Source organism: Alligator sinensis, unplaced genomic scaffold, assembly GCF_000455745.1.
Source record: "Alligator sinensis unplaced genomic scaffold, ASM45574v1 scaffold404_1, whole genome shotgun sequence".
Taxonomy (NCBI): Eukaryota; Metazoa; Chordata; order Crocodylia; family Alligatoridae; genus Alligator; species Alligator sinensis.
The window spans coordinates 3,150,004-3,157,538 of record NW_005841839.1 but is presented as its reverse complement, the minus strand read 5'-3'; the positions used below and the strand labels follow the sequence as shown (position 1 = coordinate 3,157,538).

Genomic DNA, 7,535 nt, shown 5'->3' with positions numbered 1-7,535 from the left:
TTACCAGCTGGAGGCAACTCTCCACGCTGCTGGCTCTGCTCCATCCTGCAGTGCGGCTGCGCACAGCACGGACATTTATTGGCCAAATAATTGATCCCATGGGGCCGATATCTGATATAGACAGTTTTTTTCATATTGGTACTGATGTATTGGTGCACCTCTAGTAATATAGTAATGGCTAGAGATGCTAGCTCAGATTATTGCCCTTTTGTGCTTGGTCCCACATAGCAATAGACTCCCTGCTCAAAGAGCTTATGTTCAAAGGAGAAGAACAAAAAAGGGAGGGAGCTGAAACACAGGCAAAAGAGGTAAAATGGTTTGCCTTAGGTCACAAAGTATATCAGTGGCAAAGCTCTGGATGGAACTCAGGCTTCTTGTCCCCCAGTTGAATGCATCATCACCAATTGGTATGTCTCAGCCCCTTGTCTTAAGTGAAAAGTTAGTATAAAAATATTTAAGTTAGTGCTGAATTCATATAATTGATTAATATGTGTGTATATGTTGAGAGGTTGACACCCCTTGGGATGGTGTTCTACTGGCTGAGACCCTCAGCTGTTCCACTTGTGTCAATCATGACAATCATGTGAGACTATATCTATCTATCTATCTATCTATCTATCTATCTATCTGTCTATCAAGATACAGAGATATAGCGAGATATATTAGGCTATCCAGTGATTCTAAACAGCCAGAGAGGCTGAATTCATACTGAGACAAGATTTGTTCAGAGGTTTTCTTACAGCCCTAATTCCAACAAACGGTTTAATAAAACAATAGGAAAATATAATGATGTTCAAACAAGTGGGTATTTACTGTTCTTTCCCCCATTTTATTAACATAATCAACTTTATTAGTGGCAATAAAATTGCAATATCACCATTTTTATTGGGATCATTATTTTCTCCTCTTGCTGTATTCCTTTATTACAATGATTACAGCTGTTACTGTTATGCTTATTCTTGATGATATTTGTGCTTATAGCATGCCAACATTTTTGTTGGCTATTTCCTCTATATATCTGTGCCACTTTTGCTCTTTTCTTAGTAACGTATTTTAAATTTAAAACCCATTGAAATGAACCTTTGGATAAGCAGCCCAGTAGTTTTTGTTTCTGTTCTATGTGCCATTCAAATTAGCATCCATTCTCCTAGTAATTTTTTTGTAAAACATATAGATGATACATTTTCCATAGTTAACGGAAACAGAATCCCCGGGGCAGAAACGTTTGAGATAATGTCATTCACCAGGGTTATGCAGGAGCATTCAAAAGCTTCCACCTCCTTTGGTATTAGGCTGTAATGCTACAGCTACATATTCTGCCTTTGTATAGATTTTTATTCCAGCCTTTTCAACATACCTACAGCAAAATAAGTCTTTCTTGAAATTTCCCTTCAAGGTCCTTTTAGCAGTGGATCAATTTATTAATTTTTTAATCTTGTTTATTACTTTCAAGTCTAATATTGATGAGTTGATATTTGTCAACATTTAATTTAATTACAATCAGCCCAGATATACACAGATGGTTCTAATATTTAAAATTACAGTAGCCTGTAATAACAGTTCTAGTATTTTGAACTTGTATGGCCCCAGAGGTAGGCAAGAATAGCGATGGTGTACTTTTAAATATGTACTTTGCTAAATCAGGGCTATAGTGACTTGTATCTGGAGACCTCATTAATGAATTAAGACCCTGAAGATCTCTGTGAGCAAGGAAGCAGTAAGGTATGCTCTTTAAAGATGGGAATACGGAGGCACAGCAGGATAAATTACCTTAGTTTGTGTGTTCATAATGCTCCCTTGTTGTTTTGTTGCATTTAGGTTGTTTGCACTCCCTAGAGAAAAGACCATCTATTTAAATGCCTTGCAGTGTTATCTAGCATGTTTTTGAAGGTTCACTTTCTTCTTCTCAGACATAAAGTTTGCCCAAGGTCATCCCATGAGTCAAAAGAAAAGAGAGTATGCAGCAGAAATACTGATTCCAAATTCCCTCTTCTAATCTCTAGGGCATTTTTTTCATTGTTGACATAGATTAAAGCAGACTTTAGGAGGGAGTTAGGTGACTCAGGGGATTAGTAATAGCATATTATTATTAAATCTTGCCTTAAGGTTAAAAGATCAAATTCAGCCCAGATTGGCCAATAGCTGTTTGTGTTTGGCATTTGCCGGCTGTCTCTTGTGAAATGAGCTGGTCATGTATCTAATGGACAGGAGTACCCATTGCTAATATTGCTCGAGGAATTGGCAGACTGCACTAGAGGCTAAAGACTGAATGAGCAATCCTCGCACTCATAAAAGAGACAGCACCAGATGATGGCTCTGGCATATGGAAGAACAGACTCCCTGCTGTAGGTGTCCTTGTTATAACTTATAATATCAAAACTCCTTTCAGGTGTCCTGAAATTGGAACCATCCCATCCCATGTAAACCCTGGGCCCTAAACTAGGCAAATTCAAGCTTCCAACCATCTTCCTTTTCCAAGTTAACCCTTTCATCCCTACAGTTTTTCACCTTTTACATAATGCTTGGGAAATGAAACAGACTTTGTTACACATTTGGTTGAAATTTCATGGAAGGATTATTTTTTCCCAAAGCTGGGAATTCCTAATCTTTAGGGACAGGGTCCTCATAGAGAATGTCTAGACCAGGGTTAGCAAATCACAGATCCGGCTGGCAGCCAGACTGTATTTCCCAGCAGCCCCTGCCCTCATGGCTGGGGCCAGTCTCCATGGCAACCCCCGCCAGAGCTGCACTGTGATAGTGCAAGGCTGGGGTTGCCATGGAGACCAGCCCCAACCACACTGGCAGGGCACACAGCAGAATAGGGCAGGGCAGGGGGCTGCTCTGGAGCCCTGGGATCTTGTGGCAGGGGCAGCTTGGTTCAGGGCTAGGACAGAGCTGTGATCTGCATGCTCTGGGCAGAGAGGTGCAAGCAGCAAATCACAGCACTGCCCTGGCTCCTAGCAGTAGTGATAGCATGGTCCCGTGCAGAGGCAGAGCTGCAATCCATTGCCTGCGCGCCCCTGCCCTGAGTGTGCAGGCTGCAGATCATGGCTCTGCTCTAGCCCTGAACCAAGCTGCCTCTGCCACAAGTTCCCAGGGCTCTGGAGCAGTTCCCTGCCCTGCCCTTCCACCTGCCCTGCCAGTGTGCCTGGGGCTGGTCTCCAGGGCAACCCCAGCCTTGCATTATCACAATACAGCTGTGGCTTGGGTCTCCATGGAGACTGGCCCCAGACATAAAGGAAGGGGCTGCTGGGAAATGGAGTCCACTGCTGGCCAGATCCAGCCTGCAGGTCAGACTTTACCTGCCATTGGTCTAGACAGAAGCTATTCCTCCCCATTTATACCAATAAGGTTATAGACTGTCAAGCTAGAAGAAGACAGCATGGGGACTGTAGTAGGCAGGCATTGTCTCAATGTGGCAGGGCCCATAGCCATTTAATTCAGCACCTTTCACAAACAGTGAAATAAAAGAAAGGAAGAACAGAGTTTGAGTTTAATTTGTTTAGAAATTTATATTCAGTCTCCCTTTGCCAAGGCATCTACTGAACTTGACATCAATAAAAATAATCAATTGTGAAGACCAGCCAAATAACTACACTATTCCTTAAAATTGTCCAGGAATACAAGAGGGAACAAGCTCCAGAAGTGAAGTTTCTTCAGTGAGAAAACTTTGATACTGGCCATGGGAAGCTTATACTTTGTAACTAGCAGTAGTTCTATCACTGTGATGGAGAGTAGGAAAGGAGCAATTTCTTGCCTAAATGAGTACGTCATTGGGATTCTTGCTGATCCCTTCTTCTGAATATTGATGCAGTCTTCTGAGAAGTAACCTTGCTTTGCAGCTGCTACTATCAAGACTCATTATTAAAGCCACAATTCAGCAAAGAACTTTAACCATGTGCTTCATTTTTAGCATACCTGTAAGGCCATTGACATAATGAGAAACAAGAATAAACTGAAAAGATCTTGGAAGTAAGGACAAGAAGTTTGGACTTGAATGGATGATCCTAAATGTAACAAATGCATACAGCTACATTATAGCCATGAATATTTATTGCAAATCCACATCACATTTTATGAATGCAATTCTTGTTTTAGGATTTCTCAAATATTTGTTTTTTGGGTAAGGCTATTCTGAGCCTTTGTGAAGTGGTGCACCAGAACTGGTGCAGTTACTAATGGGTTTCTGTCTTGGATAGTCTAGTTCACGGGCGGGCAAAATACAGCCTGTGGCTGGATCCGGCCCACCAGGCACTTTCATCTGGCCTGTGGTGCCCACCAACCTATTGTGCCATGCTCAGCCTTTCCTCCCACTAGGGTGGTGGTGAGATGCCCATGTGTACGCATACCCCCCCAAATTACCTATTGTGTCATGCAACCACCCTCATGAGTAGAAAGGCCCGGCCCCTCCAGCACACAGCTTCCAGGTGGGGCTGCTGCCGCCCCTGCTGCAGCTACCCCCATGGGAACCTGGTTGGCTTCCCAGGCATCCAGCTCACTCTGGGCAGCAGGTAGGGAAGTGGCGGGGCCCGGGGTGGAGGCAGTGGAGCTGCAGCTGCATCTGGATCTGGGCAGATGTGCAGAAAGCAGCGCAAAGCTCGTGCCCTAGGGGGCAGCGGGAGTGTGGAGCTTGGCTGAGCAGGGTGTGGGTGTGGGTGTGAGGGAAGGTGGGGGGTATGGGGACACCTCACACACTCCCCAACACACTCTCCCACATGGTGCGCAGCCCCCACTACTGGCAGCAATAGCAGGCGGTGGGCGCTTGGGGTGCTCATGCCTGGTGTAGGTGCCCAGAGGGGCATGGCTCTGGCCAGCACCTCACGTGGGTGCAAGGGGTGCAGCCTGCCCAGTGGGCTCTATCAAAAGAAGCGGGGGAGGCAAAGGGAGGGACTACTGGCAGCAAAGGTCAGGGGCTAGGGGGCAGGACTTCTGGTCCCAATGTTGTGACCAGGGGGCAGGGCAACTGTCAAGGGGCGGGGCTACCCATGCAGCCCTCGACAGCTCACCAAAACTCGTTAAGCAGCTGTCCAGCTGCTTAAATAATAATAATTGAAATAATTGCCTGTCCCTGGTCTAGCTGGTTCAATTGTCATGTCATTGCCCTTCACTGGAGGCACATCATTTATCCCAAATTCTGAGAGAATGCCTGAAGTGTAGCTTATTAAAAGACAATATTTTGACTTTCCTAAAAGTTAGTATATGGATCTCCATAAAAACTTATCATAATGTGCCAGGAAGTGCCACAGATTTCTGGAAGATGAACAGTGCCCAAGACCATGTCCTTGGTAGAAGGAATGCTTGCAAATAAATGTAGACATGCAAGTGAAATATTGAGGGGCAATGTTCTTATTTTGAGCTAGCTGACATGCAGCAGTCAGGTTGTTGTAATTGTAAGTACTTATTCTTTGGCTTGTAAAAGAATGCTTGCAGTCTGGTAGTGGATAGCTGTAGTTATCAAGACCTGGATGTGGCAATTTGACATTTCTCAAAAAACTGTGATGAGTCATCTATCCAGATGTCTTCAGTGTCCTGCATGAGACTTAGAGGTTGTGCTGCAGACAATACACAAAAGGTGCATGCGTGGCAGGAGAGGGAGGGATTCAGATTAGGAATGATAGGAGGGAGAAGAAAAAATGCAAATGTAAGTGGTGATGAGACAAATGCAAAGAATCATTGCAAGGATTGTGTATAAGAGAAAACTGTGGAGCAGAGAAAATAAAGCAGAATATCTCAATATAAGGCAGTCAAAAGCTTAAGAAGAGATGTTAAGAGCCATGCTTAAAAACACCACCACCATCCCTGCCCCAAATGCTATACATGTGCTTGTCCAAATACGTCTGGAACTCTACTTTGCAAACCCATCCTTGCAAGCCCAAGCACCTAGTAATTGGCTGCTGTGCACAAACAGATAGGTAAGCACAGTTATCCGGTATGTCATGGTTGGTTTCTGCAAGGGCAGTGTTTACATTAATGTTTTAATGGTTCCTACTCCTTAGATTTTGTGCTCTGTGAAGCTATTGAGCTCGATCCCTAGATGCTGAAGACTATAGAAATTCTTCCATTTACTTCAGTGGTGCTCGGACCAGGCTCAATATTTATTCTGTGCTAACAATATTTACCTGTGATTTCTGAACTATCTGAGATTCACTGATACAGTCTTTACTTAGAAAACATAATTGATTTAGTGTTTCCTACTGCGCCCAATAAAGGACTAAATATGTTCCACTGCAGCAAAGAGATCTAGTTACTAAACAGCAAACACAAATGCAGATAGCATGACAACTTTCTTGAGGGAGGTAATCCCAATGTGGATCAAAGGTGGCAAGAGGGTGCAAAAGCCCCCATGGCTCACCAAAAGCATACGGGAATGTCTCCTGGCTAAAAGGGAGGCATACACCCAATGGAAGGGAGGGGCCATCACCAGAGATGACTATACCTCGGTTGCTCAGGGCTGCAGGGGGGCGGTCAGGAAGGCCAAGGCGGAGATAGAACTGGGACTAGCTACCCAGATCAAGGACAACAAGAAGTCCTTTTTTAAATATGTAGGGGGTAAGAGAAGGTACGGGATAACGTGGGGCCTCTGCAAGACATGCTAAGGAATCTGGTCATCTCACCAGACAGCAAAGCTAACCTATTTAACAATTTCTTTGCCTTCATTTTTCTGAGCAGGGACCGGGTCACCCTCCACCTCCCACCGGGACCCCCTCAGGCCCCAGGGGAGGTGCACCCAGGCCTAGGGTCAGTGGGGATCTAGTATTTAAATCAGCTGGTCCTGATGACCTCCAGCCCAGAGCGCTGAGGGAATTAGCAGAGGTCATTGCAGGATCCCTGGCACGGCTTTACGAGCATTTGTGGTGCTCTGGTGTGGTGCCAGAGGACGGGAAAAGGGCCCATGTTGTTCCCATTTTCAAAAAAGGGAGGAAGGAGGACCCAGGAAACTATAGGCCTGGCGCATGTCCACGAGGAGCCAGCAGGGGAGATTATGCTTAGGGGCAATCAACATGGGTTCATTAGAGGCAGGTCCTGTCAGACCAACCTGGTGGCCTTCTATGACCAGGTCACAAAATCCTTAGACGCAGGGGTAGCAGTGGACGTAGTCTTTCTGGACTTCAGGAAGGCCTTCGACACTGTCTCTCACCCCATTCTCATTAAAAAACTTGGGGACTGTGGTGTCGACACCTACACAGTCAAATGGGTCGCTAACTGGCTGGAGGGCCGCACCCAGAGAGTGGTGGTGGATGGGTGATTTTTGACCTGGAGGGATGTGGCTCAGTCCTCGGACCCGCACTGTTCAACATCTTCATCAGTGACTTGGATGCGGGGGTAAAAAGCACCCTGTTCAAATTTGCAGATGACACTAAGATGTGGGGGGATGTGGGCATGCTAGAAGGGAGGAATAGGCTGCAATTGGACCTGGACAGGTTACAGGGGTGGGCGGATGAGAACAGGATGCATTTCAACACTGACAAGTGCAGGGTACTGCGCCTGGGGAGGAAGAACCAGCAGCAGACCTACAGGCTGGGGAACTCCCTTCT

At 45.5% G+C, this 7,535-nt stretch overlaps 1 protein-coding gene across 1 annotated transcript in view; it reads right to left on the bottom strand.

Moving 5' to 3' along the window:
* The window catches only part of LOC102375177 (ectonucleotide pyrophosphatase/phosphodiesterase family member 7-like), a 60,109-nt gene that overhangs the window by 18,749 nt on the left and 33,825 nt on the right, over window positions 1–7,535 (bottom strand). The window lies entirely within an intron of this gene.